Below are 17989 nucleotides of genomic sequence, written 5' to 3'. Positions count from 1 at the left end.
TTTTTAAAAAAAAAAAAAAAAAAAAAAAAAAAAACTTCTCTGTCTGTAACACCAACCCCCTCTGCTGAAACCATCAGAAGGCTTATTTAAATTTATGTACAGCAAAGCATGGCTCCATTCTAGGATCGAAAATTAAGGGAAAAGAAAAAATGTGAAAAAAGGAAAAAAATGGAAACAAAGTCTTTGTAAACATGGAAGGGTGAAGGCATGAAGGGAGGGCAGGGGAATGGGGAATAAACACGAGCCATGACATATCATGTAAAGGTACAAGATCACAATGATAAATGTAACTGTATCATTTGCTTTAAATAGCCCAATAAACTTAATGGGGGGAGAAAATAAAGCCAATTCAGGTCTTGAAATTGTTATAATTTTGTTTTTTGACAATAAAGGGTAAGCCAATCTGCATGAATGCAGATAAAGTGAGCTTTACATTTCAAATACAGTTTTTGTGATAAAAAGAAACATCTAGCCTTCACTTTACTGCAATGCTTTTTTTATCACTTTTCAAAGTGTCCAACACAGCCCACCATTCCCAAAGTGCCACAAATCTTACACAACAACAACAATCAAAAAAAGCATTTTATTTGTAGATTGGCTTGTGTTTCATCTCCTTCAGACTCCTACACAAGGGCAAAAAGTCTTCTGATATGATTTCCCTAAGTATTACATCCAATTTCCCTTGAACTAGTGTCTTGACAGCTTCCTATGTAAAATTATTCTACTGCCTGATTGACCTTCATGGTTTGGAATTTTCTTTTCTCCATACCAGACATTTTTCCCCCTAACTTCAGCAAATAATTGGCCAGACCCTGGTGAATGAAATAGCTTCATAGTGAAAACCAGAAACATGATCATAAATAACTTAAATTAGCCTTCATAAAGCACTCTGTAGGTACAATCTTGTTTAATCCTCTTAATAAGGATAGGGAACCTGATCTTCATTTGATAAGCTCTGAGATTTCAAATAAGTCACCTACAGTCATGACACAAGGAAAGGAGCCATGGCAAGATCTGGTTCTGGTGAACCAAAATTCTGCTTCCATCATGCCTCTCTGGGATGTCTAGGATCAGTTAATAGAAGCACTTGGCCACTAATTCACATTTAAGTTCATCAGCAGTAGGGAGTTTAGCTTTGGTGGCATCCACTAACACTTTAGTTTCCCGGGCACGGGACAATCTTGTTTCAGAAGAATTGTAATTCCCTTGGAAGTGACCCAAGAGAAATTTTTTGTAGGCAGGAGGTATACGAAGACAAGAGATTTAAGAAAATCACTTTCTCATGGCTCCAAGTGAGCTTCCAGAACAGATCAAAAAATATTCATTCCAAAAAGGAGTTGTGTAACTTGGGAAATTTTCTATTGGCCTTGATTGGGTTTCTCTGTTCACACATTGATGAGTGGAGAGTAGGAGCCTTGGTGTCTCTTCTCTTTCCTCTTCCCTTCATTCCCCAGAAATAGGAAAATAGGGTCTCCATTCCCCCACTCTTGTAATTCTGGCCTGGTGGTTTGCAGCCTGTTTTGGCCAGGATAGGTGAAGAGATCGGGCCTTTCTGAGCTGAGGGAAACATGTCCACACCACCTACCCTGGCCTGGGTAGACCTGAGCCAGGTCTACAGGGTCAGAGCAGCGCTGAGCCGCATTCTGTCTGTGCCAAGCTCATCACCAGGGCTAGGTAATGAGGTCAATGTGAAAACAACTGGAAGGCACGTTCCCCGGGAAACACAAGCAGAGTGGAAACGGCAGACCTTATGTTGCTGAATCCAAATCCATTGAGTCAATTGCCGGGAAACATGACATGACCTTTCAGAGGCAGTGCGCATCGCTTAGAGAGTAAGCTGCCCTGCTCTTTTCATTTCCCTGCTGCCCCCGAGGCGGCAAGTCACTGGAAATAATAGCCCGGGCTCCAAATCAGGGCTCCTTTAATGAAATACACACGCGCCACTTTGAGCTCGACACTGGGGCAGACGTGTGTGTGCGTGTGCGTGCATACAGACACGTGTGTACACATGCACTGCGTTGCATTCTTTATATACAGTGCTTCATGTCTTATGCTAGATTATGCATTCTTGCTCATAGTTTGAAGGGAAATCTTTGGAATCCAGTGCCTATTCCCAAATAAGAAAAAACCCTTTCAGCTTTATTCTCAGTAACAGCCAACATTACTGATTCCCTGGAGATCAACTTTTAAAAGCACTTCTGATGCCAATCCTGAGCCAGGCCTAAAAAAGGCTCGACACATTCTGTTTCTGTTTTTCTGTTGCCTCCCCATATTTTCTACACCTTATTAGAAGCTGGATCCATAGCATCTTTGTCATGATTAGTAATGGCAAGTTAAAAGAAGAAACACTACTTTTTCTGCAGAAAAACTATGAAATCTTCTCATTTGAGTTCAGACCTCAAGCCCAGAATGCTTGCTTTGGAAGCCCCAGCCACGCTTAAAGGATCAGTAGGAAAAAGAGCTGGGCAGTCTCTGATCAAGAAGTTGCTGATGTGGAAATTATTAGAACAGGACCCAGTACACTTCACTATAAAACCGGCAGGGGACTTCGTAAAACTATGAAAAACTTTCTGGCAGGAAAACAGAAAATGCCAGCATTTCACCTGGAGTCTGAAAAGTAGGATCCTATTCACATTTTTAAAATGTGAGGTGAGGATGGGGGGGCGATGTGTAATCCATACAAGGTTTTATCTTTATTGCTCAGGACAAACAATACCATCCCAGTCAGGCTTGTTACAGCCATGTTACAGGGTACTGTATATGCTGAGTTCCCAAGTGGGGAATGTATGCCACGATTGCCCTCCTAATGTCCTGTGCTCCACTTAGAACTTCCAATGACAAATAGGGGAGCTGGAAGGACTCCCGGGAGCTATGATATATATTCCCTACAGATTACAAAATATTTTGAGCAATGATTAGAAAATGTAATCACTGCTTTATCATATAAAACTGATTCTCACCGTGGGAGGTTCATTTTTGTAGGTTTAATATAGCTCGAGGTCAGGCTTTACGGATTGCTCTGCAAAAGCTCACTGCTGGAAGTTTCCATCAAGGTTAGCTTAGCCATGAGGAGGTCAGGGAGCCTGGGCAGGGTGTGGCCCTCCTTCCTATGGAGCTGGAAAGACATCATAATTCTTGAGCCTCCCTGAGAAGACTTACTTAGGAGATGTTCCTGGTGGAGAAGTCCTGCAGGGCCTGCTTTCTTTAGCTAAGCCCCATGAAATTTATAAAATTCAGCACTAATGGGAAAACCATGTGTAGCCAAAGTTGCCCTTGAAAATTTCTTAAGTAGTTTATTCAGTTGAGCAACAATCATCATGGTAATGTACAACATTTAGTGAAAGCTTATTATATGCCAGGACTATTCTGTCCTTAAGAAGTAGATCTGATAACTAGCTCTATTAGCTCCACTTTGAAGATGTAGAGGTCAGGCTCAATGTGGGAGATTTTTAAACATGGATACCTTGGGTCTTTGTCAGACCTGCTCAAACAAAACCCTTGGGACTCAAGCCAGACCACTACAGATGTTAAAAGCTGAATAAGTGATTAAGATTAGTAATGTAGACTGAAGATTCCGGAATGGATCAGAATGAGCAGTGTGTGTTACCCACAGGCTACTCTAGGGAGCACTGTGATGGACCCCATCTCTGGGCTTCAGGAGCTCACAGCTGAAGTAAGGAAGACACAGGCTTCTTTGTGGTCATAGCTCTGACATGTAAAAAGCTTAGAAACTTCTTACAAGAAGACGTTGGAACACACTGGAAAATCAACAACTTTTCTTGAGCCCATTAGTGAAATGAACTTGCAAAACAAACAGCTACAGAGAAATCTGGAGAGATAGGTGAATCATGAATCTAGAGTCCTGGCTAAAATCTGCCTCCTGGGAGCAGACAACTTCAGAATCATAAACTGATTAAAATACTTTAATGGCATTTTTGATGAAGTTATAGAAGCTGAATACAGTAGTGTGAGAGTAGAAAACTCCTAAGGCTGCAGTCTCCGGGAATCGGGGCCAGGGGAGTCCTTACCCTTTTGCAAGTGTTGTCAGTGTGTGGACCTGAGAAAGATCCCCTCACAGCTCTGGCAGTAGAGAGGGAAGTATAATCATGGGAAAGATGCCCATGGGTTTCTCCAGAGCAAAAGTCTACTCTCCAAGGGAAAAGGCTCTGCCAGATCCTTATTCCAGCTGGGAAAAGGGCATACCTCCCACTCCAGGCCCTCTAAAGTTCCTATCTTACCCAAGAAAGAGGACGAATGGAGGATGTATTCTCATCACTGGGATAAAATATGAACACTACAATTTAAAGGAGGAAAGGTTTATTCTGGCACATAGTTTCAGTGAGCTCCATCCATGCTTGGCCAGCTCCAAAACAGAAACTACATGGTGGAGAAAACTGAAGGAGGAATGTTGCCCACATCCTGGTGACCAGAAAATGGAGGGAGAACAGAGGACACAGGAAGGGAAAAACACCCTGCACAAGCACCCCTGCAGTGAGCAACCTCCTCCAGCCAGGCCCTACCCCCTAACAGAGCACCCAGCCATGAACTAATTGATGGATCAGTACACAGATGAGTATCATGCCCCCAGTGAGCTGATCACTTTTGAACAGCCCACCTGTAAGCACTTGAGACTTTCTTTAAGAGGAGGTTTAGATCTAAACCTAACAAAGGAAGTAAGGGACAGATGAATAAAATGTAATAGTTGGAAACAGTTAGGGAGATCACAGTCTAGGCATTTATCCCCACTAAAAGACTGATATGTAATCACAAGACTATAGAACTCTCTCCCTCGATCACACTTAACACCACACCCCCTGGCTCAAGTGTACCACTAGTGGATTATAGCTAAGCTATAAGATGTAGACTTTCCCTATGGAACAATATTTAAAGAAGCCCAAAGTCAATCGGGAACATACAAACAAGGCATTTGTGGAATTCACAGTTTTTGTCATCTACAGCTACAGCAAATATTAAACACAATTTGATCCCTAACTATATTAATACAAGCACACATAACAAAGGCCTACTCAATTGTCTTATTACCCAATACAAAATTTAACAAAAATATAATACAAGCAAAATATAAGTAAAATACATACTGAAGAAAGAAAGTATGACAAAACCAAACTTAGATGTAGCAGATTTGGGGCTTAGCAGAACAGGTATTCAAAATAACTGTGATTTATGTCCTAGAGGTTCTAATAGAAAAATTAATCTATTAGAATAGATGTCAAGTGTAAGCAGACAGAAATTCTAAGAAAGGAGTGAGATGAAATGCTAGAAATACAAAATACAGTAACAAATGGATAATACCTTTGATGGATAGACTGGACAGAGCCTAGGAGCTTGAAGACAAGTCAACAGAAACTCTCCAAACCGAAATGCAAGGAATAAAAGTGATAAAAAGTAGAATACAGTGTCAGAGAACAATGAGACAAATTCAGAAGGTGTAGTACATTCATGACTGGCCTAACTTTTTACAGGTTCTACCATCTGGACACCACGAAACTGTCAACTGAGATTCCAACACAAGAAACTCTGGGGGACAAACTATATCAATATACAGCAAATCTAGGAAAGAAACCAATTCAAATGCAGAACTCCCTGGACAAATTTTTCAGATTGGCACCAGTGATCAATGGATTCTGTACCTTGCACACACTTCAGATGCTATGCCAATGACTCGAGGATGCCCTGGCAGCAGGGTGGCTTCCATTAAGCCTCTAGTTAATGTGCAGGAGGGAGGAGAAGTCATTATTTTAACACCATGCTCTCCTCACCATGCACTGCACAGAAGCACAATTTACACAGGACCATAATTAACACAGTCATTCTAACAGAATAAACAAAGAACATGGAGCTCCCTCAGCACATAAAAGTTAAACCAAAGGGATGTCAAAAAAAAACACACCATAATGAAGAGAAAATGAATTGGCATTTCCAGCTGTCTGGAATGGGAATGCCCCTCCATATGGCAAGCATAGTTCATTATTGAGCATAACTAGGGCTCCAGTCAGCCCAAATGCTCCTCTTTGGATGTAAAAAGACATGTGTTATAGCATTTCTAGCATAAAGTGCGTCTTAGTGGAAACTGGAAAGAAACTACACTGATACGAACCAAGGAAAATGGCCATTCTGTGATTGTTGCTTGTGAGCATTACATTTCAATTGTCCTTATCCCTCTTCACTCTTTCAGAATGTGAACACTGAATGCCTCAAAGTGTGCAGACTGACAGTAAAAGTGCCTAGGCTGGAGCTGTGACCAGAAGTCTGGCCAGAGATGCCCTCAGATTGAAGCAGGTAATGTCAGAGGCCCAGATATGGGTCATGACTGCCCAGGTCACACGGGCACCATGTGGGACTGGAGAGTACTGGGAGCCTCAAGGGCCAGAATACCTATAGCGGGAGCCGGATGGATCCTGACTTGCAGAGGAGCCAGAAAGAGTAAGAAAAAACTAAAAGGAGATGAGGAAGGTCTGCATCCTGGAAGCATAGGCAGAAACAAGAGTGTACTGGGGACAGGGATGAAAACGTTGGCTGTCCTTATCAGATATAGGGGTCAAGTCTGGAAAAGCTCACCATGCCCTGTCCTGGAAACCAGGTCCTGCAAAGGTAGCCACAATCCATGACACCCAGGATAAAGGAGCCATAGAATTGAACCTAGGTCAGATGAGGATAAAAATCAACAAGTTAGCCAGGTCATACTCCTTTCTGAAGGCTCTAGGGAGGACCTGCTTCCTTGGCTTCTCTAACTGTGGAGGCTGCCTGCATTCCTTGACTTGTGGCCCCTTCCTCCACCCTCCAGGTCCGCTTCTTGCTTCTTGCTTCTTGCCCTATATAAGAATCCTGGTGTGACATTGAGGCCACCTGGTAATCCAAGATTATCTTCTTATCTCAAGATCTGCAGCTTAATACATGGGTCTCTTTTACCATGGAAAATACATTAGTTAACAAAGAAAGTTGACACAGAAGTTAAAAGAAATAGAATCTATTTGGAAAACAGAAATTGCAGTTTGAACCCAAGGAATGAAGGCAGATCTGAACAGTGCTCCATAAGGCAAACACAGCAGAGATTTCTTGAAGGGATTTTGTACAGTGGCTGTTCTCACAAGCACTTCATTGGCTAAACAGAAATCCCAAATTGCAAACTCATTATTGGTTAGTTAGCAAGATACTCCCAGCTGAGAGGTATTAAAGACTGTGGCCATGGACTTCAGTTGTTTATCCAAGGATACTGGAAAATTCTGTAGTTTAACCCTCAGAATTGTATATGTGCAGTCCTTGCATGATCTTCTGACTACACTTTAGAAAGTCTTAACCTTAATTACTTCATTTTCTTTCACAGGTAATATATTCATAGGTTCCAAAAATAAGGACTTGTCCATCTTTGGAATCCATTATTCATCCTATTTGATGCTTTTACATTTTCCCACACAGTATTCTAAATTCTTTAGTAGGGTATATACAGTCAAGCATGTAAGTCTGAATTTTGTAGCTCGGTCAACAGTCAGGATTTTTGTAGGAAGCAGCTGCTGAAACAGGTTTTCCCACTAGGCAAGGGTAGAGGAGGCTCACAGGATGAACACCTAGGGGTAGCACTGGCTTTCTGAGCACACAACATATGCAATCACATAGGATCTTGCACTTAAAAGGGTTCTAAACATGGTCTAATGCTCTGTTGTCACCATTTTTAAATTCTTAATAATTTCTGAATGAAATTTCACATATTCATTTTTCCCTGGGCCTTAAAAATGAGTCAATGTTGGTAAGTAAAGAAGCAGTGTGGGGCAAAGAGAGGAACTATGCTATGATGCAGTCACAAGAAAGGACTCCTGATCCTGCAGGAGCTCCAAGACTGGGATGGCCTTGCAGAGCTTCCTGAATTAGCAAGTGCATAGGTCTTTTCCTAATGGGCCAGCATTGAATGCTGGGTACCCATAGGGAGGGAGAAGCATAACCTTGGTCAAGGATGCTCTCCAGGGCCAACAGCATGTCCTGGAGATGGATTCATCTGAGAGCTGTCTGATGCTAACTTTCTCAGAAGTTATCCAGCAGCATGAGTGCCTAAGGCCTAGAGGAGGTAAACTGCTGCAAACTCACAATGCTAATGCATGTCTTTATGAAATCACCAAGTTTGAAGAGGGGCCGAACAGGCTCCCTTGTGCCCCCTCTTTGTAACCATCCTACAGAGGGAAACAATAGTACAGTGTCATCAGATAGCAGCTTTGCAGTTCTTGGTCTCCACGCAAATGGTATCACACGGCAATGACTCTTCTAGATTCTGTGTCTTCTATTCACCATTAATCCATTCACGCTCTAATGTATATCAACAATTCCTACTATTGTTGTTGGTTATGTATTATTATATTTACCCATTCTCCCGAGGGTGGGCCTTTGAAATGTGTCCAGTTTTGTTTTATTGTGAGAAAAACATCTCTGAACATTCATGTACCTTCCTTTCAATAACTTTTCTTAGGTATGTACCTAGGATTGGAATTGCTCCTTATAGGGTACGTATTAGATATACTGAATGCTGCCATAGTATTTTCTCACTGATATTTTTACATATGTTCTATGTTAAATAGATTCTGGGTGAAGAGAAAAGCAAGTGAGATAAAACATCATTGGTTAATATAAAGGAAAAAGACACTACTGATCCATATACATAACCACAAGAGATGTGAGCTTACCTGTGACTCATCGGATTACAAACATTTTTGGATGATTAGGACAGGAAGGAAGTTGGTATGGCATATCCCAAATGTTCTTAGAATCAAGTAGACCAGCAGAACCACAAGCCTTAGATGCAACAGACTTCTGTGGAAAGCTCAGGACAATCCCAGGCAAGGTGAAAGGGTTGAATTTTTGGTAATAAATCCTTTAGTAGTTATTTTTGGGTTGAACTGGTCCTTACAATGAAATCTGTCTCAACAATGGCTCCTTGTTGTCTGCAGACAATAGCAAGGCACAGAATTGGATAGCTGGATCCAAAGTCCTGATGCCACCCTTCCTAAGAAGTACGAATGTGAACTTATTTTAAAAGAGCCCCTTCATGAGATTTTCATAAAGATTTAGTGACATATTTATTAAAGGGAGGGCCAGGGATTTAGCTCAGTGGTTCTGCTGCCTGCCTCACAAGCACAAGGTCCCAAGTTTGATTCCCGGTACCCAAAAAAGTGGGGGAGGATTACAAATTATAACATACAATGTACAGTGGTGCCTCAGTTCATGAATTTAATTCATTCCACGATTCTGGGGAACACAGCCATGGCCATATTCTCCACCCAGTGCAAAGTTCACAAACAGAAGCAAAATTTTGCCAAACACCTGTGTTCCCAAACAGGATTTTTCTCAAATGAAAGCATTTGTCAACTGAGGTATTACTGTAATCAGAAGTTATTAGCTACTTTCCTATGTCGTTCCTCCTAATTTCTGCATGCTTCTTTTTGCCTTTTACCAAATTTAACCTCACTTAATGGATAGACCTTGTAGTGAGTGGATTTTTTTCCTTGCAATTCCTAAATCCTGCTCAGCATGAGGCAAGATGGTCCTGAGATGCAGGTGGTCCCTCCACTCAAGGAGACAAAACATTGTGCATAAGACTTCTTCTGCCCCTTGCAATGGTTTTGTAGGAAAATGTATTCAGAATGAAAATTTCTAACATTTACTTGCCATGAAAATGCATTATTTCTAGTGGAGCAATCTTAGAAATCAGATTTGGGTGCCCAAAGGAGTCACAGTGTAATTTATTCTCAGCTTGTTGATTCTTACTTAGCAACAGCAATACTGATTGCATACTTTTCCACCCTAAAGTTCACAGTATAAGTACAGAGTGAGGAGGAGGCAGACATTAGAACCAGAAACAATAGCAGATGAGAAAAATTGGCAGCCTAATAACACAAGAGAAGAAAGAACCAAAAAAGTAGAAGTTTAGGAAAGCAGCCTGGGGACAATTAGTATGAGAACAACTGGGTAACTCCTAAAGACATCACAATGGTCTCCAACTTCGGTGCATAACAACTGTGAGTTGTTAAAAAAAAAAATTACAGCTTATTTGTTTTATAAAATGGTGGGACATATGTCCCCCTTATTGAAATTGTTTCCATCCAAAATGCTTCCTATAAGGTTTAAAGACAAAAATTTCCCTCCCCAATCACCACCACATGGAAATACACTGAAAGATTTTAATGCAATATCCTTACTGAATATGAGGTGTCTTGAAAAGTCCATTATGTGGGGTAAACATCTCTTCACCCAAATACAGCAACACTAAATAAAAACAGTGCTGGGAACACAGCCCAGATTACGAACGTCACTAATCACATTTTCTATTATATTCCCCAAATGATAAAAAAACTGATCAAAATTTTTTCAACTGAGAAAAATACAGACAACATGAGATTAATCGCATGCAGAGGTTCCTTCACTTCCTGTATTATTTACTGAGGCATAAATTTATTATGCTTTTCATGTTGTTGTCTGAACTCATGGAATTCAGAAAGAAAAGAATTTGAAGCTTGGGAATATGAAGGAGACAGAAAATCAGACACAGTCATAACTATAAATCCTGAAGCATGTGGATAAATGGAATGCTGATGCATTGAAATAAAAAGCTACTATAATATGATGTTAAAACAAATATACCCTCCTACATAATAGATAAGAGGTCTCAAGGTTCCATTCATATGAAAGGATCAGCAGATTTCTGCTCCATAATAATAACTGTTATTATTATTTATTAAGCACCTATCAGATAGTGGATGCCTCAGGCACCATCCATAAATGAAAGCCAATGATATTTTTTAAATCAGTGCTTGAAGGCTTTATGAAATAAGAGGGTTCTATATCCAATAAAGAAAAGATAGTAATAGGAGCAATGGACTTTCCCCAAGTGTTTCACTTTATGGTCCCAATCAACACCAAAGGAATCTTCTTGTCCTTCTGGACTTGAGAAATAAAAATCAGCCGTGAGTGTCTGTGGGAACACAGGACAATGTGGGAGCTGTCACAGACCCACCAAAGCCTTGAACATACCTGCAAGCTCCATCTGAACTAGGGACAGGCACCTACCTGCTTGTGACAATATACGTTAAGAAGGAACCACATATTCAAAGTGGAATCGAATACAGATAACCATCCTTCTCAAATTGTTTTGTTAGAAATCAAGATGGATGAAGGGTGGATAGATGGATAGATGGATATAAGAAATGAGAACAACAGAAGAGAGAATTTATTGCTAATGACATCTGTTTCAAGCCCTATTCTAACAAAGCTCCAGATTTTGGACTTCTTCAGGGGGATAAATGTGAGATGCCGTCATACCAACCAAGCCGCAATTCTGACAAATGTCGTCTTTCTGGCTTCTCACATGGCTGAGACTCGTTTAAGATGTTTCATGATTTTCTGCTTGACTCAAGCCCTCCCAGAGGGAACAGAATTTGTTCAATTTTACAAATGCAGAATATATGAACTTTGCCTACTATTTGGAAGAGAAACAACATAACAGGAAACAGCAGATACTCTAGAATTTGATTAAGTTAGTATATACTAGATGAGCTCAGTAAAGTTTTTTGTTTGTTTGTTTTTGTTTGTTTTTGTTTTGAGACAGGGTGTCACTATGTAGTTCAGACTGCCCTGGAACTCACTATGTAGCCCAGGTTGGTCTCAAACGAACAGCAATCCTCCTGCCTCAGCCTCCTGAGTGCTCAGATTACAGGCGTGCGCCACCATGCCCGGCTTCATTCAGATTTTAAAGTAGCCCAATCTAAGAAATAAACTGCAGTTTAGTTAGATAGATGTTTGAGAAGCTCCAAGAGCCTCAAATAAAATATCAGTTCATCCCTGTTGCCAAAGGTCAACTGAAAATGTACAGAAGCTGTACTATAAAATAATGAGGATGTGCACTCACCACTTCCTAAACATAAGCTAACTCATAATCTCAGAAACCCTTGTATTATTATTATTATTCCATTTTCCAAGTGAGGAAACTGAGGCAAAGTAAGTTTGGCCAATTAACTCACTTAAGAATATCTGAGTTAATGAAAAAAAGAGCCAAAATTCAAACCCAATCTGTCATCTGGATCTACACACAGCTCGCTAACAGATGACAATGTCACTGGAGGATAAGAATTCATTTCCAACTATCCCAGCTATACTAGACTGTTCCTTATTCCAATCCCAACATGGAGAGGCACCAAGAACAGATACAGCAAGGAGATATAAGATCAGCCAATTGGCCAGCATCACTACCCTGTTAAAGGCAGGTGGCAGAGAGAGTGCACAGGGGTGAAAAGGGGAGCAGGCTGATGATTATTACACTGACATAGAATTATCTAAGATGCACAGACCCAAGATTCATCCAAGAGCAAAAGGTTGAAAAACAATCTTAGAAGAGAGTTTTTAAAAGTGTCTTAGTCATTTTCTTTGTTGTTGAGACACAGTACCCAACACCCACAAATTAAATGAGGAGAGATTTATTAGGGCTCATGGTTTTTACAGGGTTCAGTCTGTGGTTGGCTGGCTCCAAGGCAGAATGGCATGGTAGAGCATACAGTGGAGTCACGGCAGCCAGGAAGCAGAGAGAGAAGGAAGAAACAAAGGAGGGAGATGTACCTTTCCATGTCATGCCCTTAATAACATCCCCTCTTCTGACTAGGCCTCACCTCCCTACACTCAGACACTGGGCTCACCAATGAGCATACTATCCCATAACCGAAAAACTCTCCAAAAGCCCTGTCTCGATATGTTAAGATTGGATGGGGTCATTCTAGATACAAGCTATAAGTTTCCATTTCTGGCCCTCAAAAACCTCATGTACATCTCTTTACCCAAAATGCATTTAATCCATCTCTAAGAAGGGCCAATATTTTAATCATTCTAGCTCAGCTGAAAAATCCAAATCAAAGTTTCCTCTAAGACTCAAGGCAAACTCATAGCTGTGAGGCCCTGTAAAAATCAGAAAGTTAAACACTTCCAGCATACAGTGGCACAAGGTAAACATTCCCATTCTACAACAGAGAAATAGGAGAACTGAAAGAAATGGGACAAAAGCCAGAACAAAACTCAGCAGTTGCAAAAACTAAATCCTGTAACTCCTTGTCCAGCACCAAGGGCAAGTTGTAGCAACCAAAAATGGACTAGGACAGAAGGAAAGCACTAAGGGTCACCCAGGACAGATGTGTCCACTAACCAACAATGTCAAAGCACTGCCCTACCTGCCAACAGCATAACATAGATCTTGGTGTAACAAGATGAATCTTACCATTACTATCATGTTGTCAGTGTCCAACACTCCCTAACTATCACACTGGAATCAAAACTACACAGGCTTTACAGACTGGTTTCCATTCTCCCATAAATCCTAAATGCTTCAGATTAACATCTGCCAATAGTTCTTCTCAAAGAATGGGGAATAAAAGTGGGAGGGAATAAAGAAATAAAAGAAGCCACAGCCCAGTAATAGTATCATGCTCTTTCCATTCTGTATTGATCATGTGCCAGTAACTTGGATTGTTTTCTACCTTTTAGCTTCAAAAGTATTCCAGGAAGAAACGAATATTTTTCAGCAGCATATGAAGATTATCAAATGTACTTCTGAACTTTTCTAATGAAAGGCAATTACTCTATGTTGCCTCGGGCTCCTTTCAACCCACAGAATGTCGATGTCAAATTCTCCAATTAAAAGGGACATTTTTGAAAAAAGACTAATAAAGAAGTTGAAAAAGCAGATTTGGCTTAACAATCATGCTGGCAATGAGAGCTTCCTGTCAACTAGCATGACAGCTACTGCCGTGAGGAAAAGCCACATGACATCCTGAGCCCATGGGTTCAAGTTCTAAACCTGCTACATAAGCTGTATGACTAGAACATGTGCTCCATTGGACCTTGGTTTCCCCACCTTTCAGAGGACAGATTTCCAAAATTTTTAGCAGTGAAGGGATTTTCCAGCAGCTCTTACCCAGAGCTCCACTCCTCAAAGAGCAACTGTTAGTTGCATCGTGTTCCCTCCAAAAGAGAACTCTTGGAGTCCTATCTCCCAGTACCTCAGAATGAGATCCTACTTGGAAACTCAGTCTTCATAAAGTTCATTAAATAAAATGGAGTCATTGAGGTGGGTCCCTACCCAATATGATTACTCTTCTTTTAAAAGGGAGATATTTCAACACAGAGATGTGCATACACAAAAGAAAATTATTATGAGGATACATAGAGAGAAGACCACATGAAGCTGCCAGAAGCTAAGAGAAAGGTCTGAACAAATCCTGTATACGTGCGTGCACACACACACACACACACACACACACACACACACACACACATTTCCTTGTCTTTAAAGGCACAAATCTCCTATCACCACCTTGTTTTCAGGTTTCTGGCCTCCAGAATTATGAGACAAAATTCCTGTTATCCTAAGCTAATTATTTTTTGTGATACTTTGTTATAGACACACTGAAAAACAAATACAAGTTAAAATCTCCCATCATCTATAGAATCAAGTCCCACTGATCACAAGACCCAAATCCCTTGAACTAAATAATGATGGCTAAGGACCCTGCTCTTCCAATCCATGATCGGCGATGCTCTCACATGACCTGGTGGCCCTAAAAGTCCTGGACCCTCATCAACAGAAGAATATTCCTTTATGTGACATTTGAAGGTGATGTAGCCAATGCTCAAACATTACTGAAGTTTGTCCAGTTTATCTGCTACTCTTTACTGTAAAATTTGAGTGACCTGAATATGCTCTGCCCTGGTCATAATAGAAGAGAACTCACTTGGGTCCTCTTTTAAAAATAGATAGTGATAGAGAGATAAAGGGATGGATAATAGGTTTGTATTTGTCAACTCTTCTTTGTGTTACAAATGTCTACAAGTACTCCCTGGTACCATATATTGCCACAAAAAGTGTCTTACACTTAAATGATTATGGTCACCACGCAAAGAATCCAGTTCTTTGACTTTCCCATTCCTATTAATAGGGGTATCTGAGAGATCTTGTGGTGCTCTCTTCCTGCTCTTGCTCCTCCTAGAGGACCCTCAGCACCCCAACCCCCAGGTTAAGGACTCTTGCTGGCATCATATAGGTCCTGCCAATGAAGTCCCTGGAAGACCATCAGTCAGTTTTCCTGACAACTTAGGCTGCACTAACAGTATGGTTTAGAGGAGCCATAGTGTCAATAGTGTCTCTTTTTTACTCTTACCCCACCCGACCCCACACACACACACTTAGGAAAGAATGCAAGGCAGGAACAAAGATTTGAGAGACTGGATAAAAAAGCCAATCCTAACTCTGCCATCTATTTTATCTATTTTCTATCTATTTGGGTGTAAATCTAGTTAAGTATCACTATATATGCAGTCATGTCAGTGCCAAGGCAAGGCACTGTTGTCTGAATATCGATTCCAAAAGCCATGTTGAAATTTAATTACCAAAGATATTAAAATCTGGGGCTTTTAAGAAGTGATCAGGTCATGAAGACTCTGCTTTCATGAATGTATCGATATTGTTATTTTGGAAGTGGGTTACAAACAGTGTGGGTCATTATATAAGGCCAATTCCCTCCCTTCCTGCTGGTGTCTTCCCACCTTGTTAGGACACAGAATACAGGCCCTGACCAAATGATAAAATCATTCCTTTGGACATCCCAGCCTCCAAAACTGTAAGAAATAAATTTTTCTTTTATGTTAATTATCCATCCTCAGGCATCCTGCCATAGGAACACAAGAACACTGAGAGATATAAAACCCCAAGGGAAGGTAAGTTTTTGTATTTAAAACTTGATGATTAACTAAAAGGAACATTTTCTAATCACGACACCTCAGAGTTACAAATCTAAAAATAGGAGGTATGATCAATATATACAGTGAATGTTAACATTTTTTTTAATCTTTACAATGAAAGATATTTTGTCATTAATACCTCTTATTTTAACCATTTGGAGACATTAATTCTAATTCTTTAGAGATGCCCTATAGTATAAAACTAGGATAAAGAGGCCAGCCCCACAGCATCAGTGAGTGTGCAAAGGTCCCAGGGAGCAGCCGTGTGGTCCAGACCAGCACAACTGTAGGCAGATCCCAGCCAGAGATCCCTCCACCCAACCCTAGAAGCTTGGGCAAAACCACCCAGCCAAGGCCTGCCCAGGAAAGAGCTGCACAGGACACAAGCTTCAGTGAGAGGCCCACCCCATAACATCAGTGAGTGTGCACAGATCCCTGGGAGCAGCTGTTTGGTCCAGACCAGTGCGGCTGCAGGCAGATCCCAGCCAGGGATTCCTGCCAGCCCTAGAGGATTGGGCAAACCTGTCCAGCCAAGGCCCACTCAGGAAAGAGCTACACAGGCACACAAGCTTCAGTCAGAGACCTGCCCCATAGCATTGATGATTTGAACATAGAAACTGGTATTCTGATGAGCAGCAGAGAAAAGGCCTCTTGATGGCTCACTGAGAACTGAAGACCACTGGGTGAGAAAAAAGTTGTCTTGGAGCATGGAGAGGGTGAAGGGAGGGCAGGGGTATGGGGAAAAAATGACAACCAAGATCTGTCATGTAAAGGTACAAGATCCCAATAATGAATATAACTGTACTGTATACTTAAAAAGTACCAATACACTCAATAAGATTTTTAAAAAAGTTGTCTCAATAAAGGCACAGAAGGCAGCATCTGATGAAATGAGAAGACACTGAAACAAGTCCTAAAACCAGACTTCCAAATCACCTAAGGCAACCCAAAGGGAAACCAGACGGAACAATCTGATACTCAACCATCTGGACTCTGTGAACTGGCAACAAAGAGGATCTGGAAAAAATCAGAAATAATATCTCAGATAACAACAGAGATTGTGCCTATAGTGCAAGATATGATTGATAAATCTAGAGCTGACACAGATTTTTTTTTTTAAATAGAGGAGCTGAGGAACACGATGGAATCCCAACATAGGAAACAAATGGAATCCATGAAACAGATGCAAACAGATTTCTGGGAGATTAAAAACTCCACTGAGGGCTGGAGATTTAGCTCAATGGTTCCACCGCCTGCCTTGCAAGCACAAGGTCCCAAGTTAGATCCCCGGTAACAAAAAAAAAAAAAAACTCCATTGAACATTTACACAACACAATGAGCCAATGCAAAGATAGAATTTCAGATATAGAAGATAGGATTGCAATTAGTGACCAGGAAAAGAAAAATTTCTTAAAAATAGTAAGGGACCATGAGAAATCAATCCAATAGCTGCTAGATGATGCAAAGAAGAATAATATAAGCCTGATCAGAGTCTATGAAGAAACAGGAGAGTGCAGATGACATAAAAAAAAAACTATTTGCAGAAGTAATAGCAGAAAACTTCCCAAGTAGGGGAAAAGAACTTGACATACAGATAAGTGAAGCTTATATAGGACTCCAACTAGCTGTCATAAAAAAAATCTACACATAGGCATATAATAGTTAAGATTTCAGAAACCCAACAGAAGAACAAAATTCTACAAGCAGTCAGAGAAAAGAAACAAATCATATACAAAGGAAGGCCTATCAGAATCATAGCAGACTTTCTCAACACAAACCCTCAAGGCAAGAAGAGCTTGGAGTGATGTATTTAAATCCCTAAAGGAAATCAGCCTCCAACCCAGATTGACATACCCTGCAAAACTATCTTCAAAATTGATGGAGAAATAAGACACTTTTCATGGCAAAGAGCACCTTAGGAACTTCATGAATACCAAACCCATACTCAAAAATATTTTAAGCAATATCCTAGGAAATGACAGCAAGGATCATAGCCCCAGGAAGCTAAGCAGAATGAATCCATCAGGCATGACAATAAATTAAATGCAAAAGGGGATAATTCAACAAAAAGAAAAAGTCATGACAAGGATAAGTCAATATATACCAGTTATAACCATCAATGTAATGGTCTCAATCAAGAAGCAAGATCCAACAATATGCTGCATACAAGAAACACACTTAATTCAAAAAGAAACTCATAAACTGAAAG

Source organism: Fukomys damarensis, unplaced genomic scaffold, assembly GCF_012274545.1.
Source record: "Fukomys damarensis isolate Sample0158 unplaced genomic scaffold, DMR_v1.0_HiC HiC_scaffold_7, whole genome shotgun sequence".
NCBI classification, from domain to species: Eukaryota; Metazoa; Chordata; class Mammalia; order Rodentia; family Bathyergidae; genus Fukomys; species Fukomys damarensis.
This window is presented reverse-complemented; position numbering follows the sequence as displayed.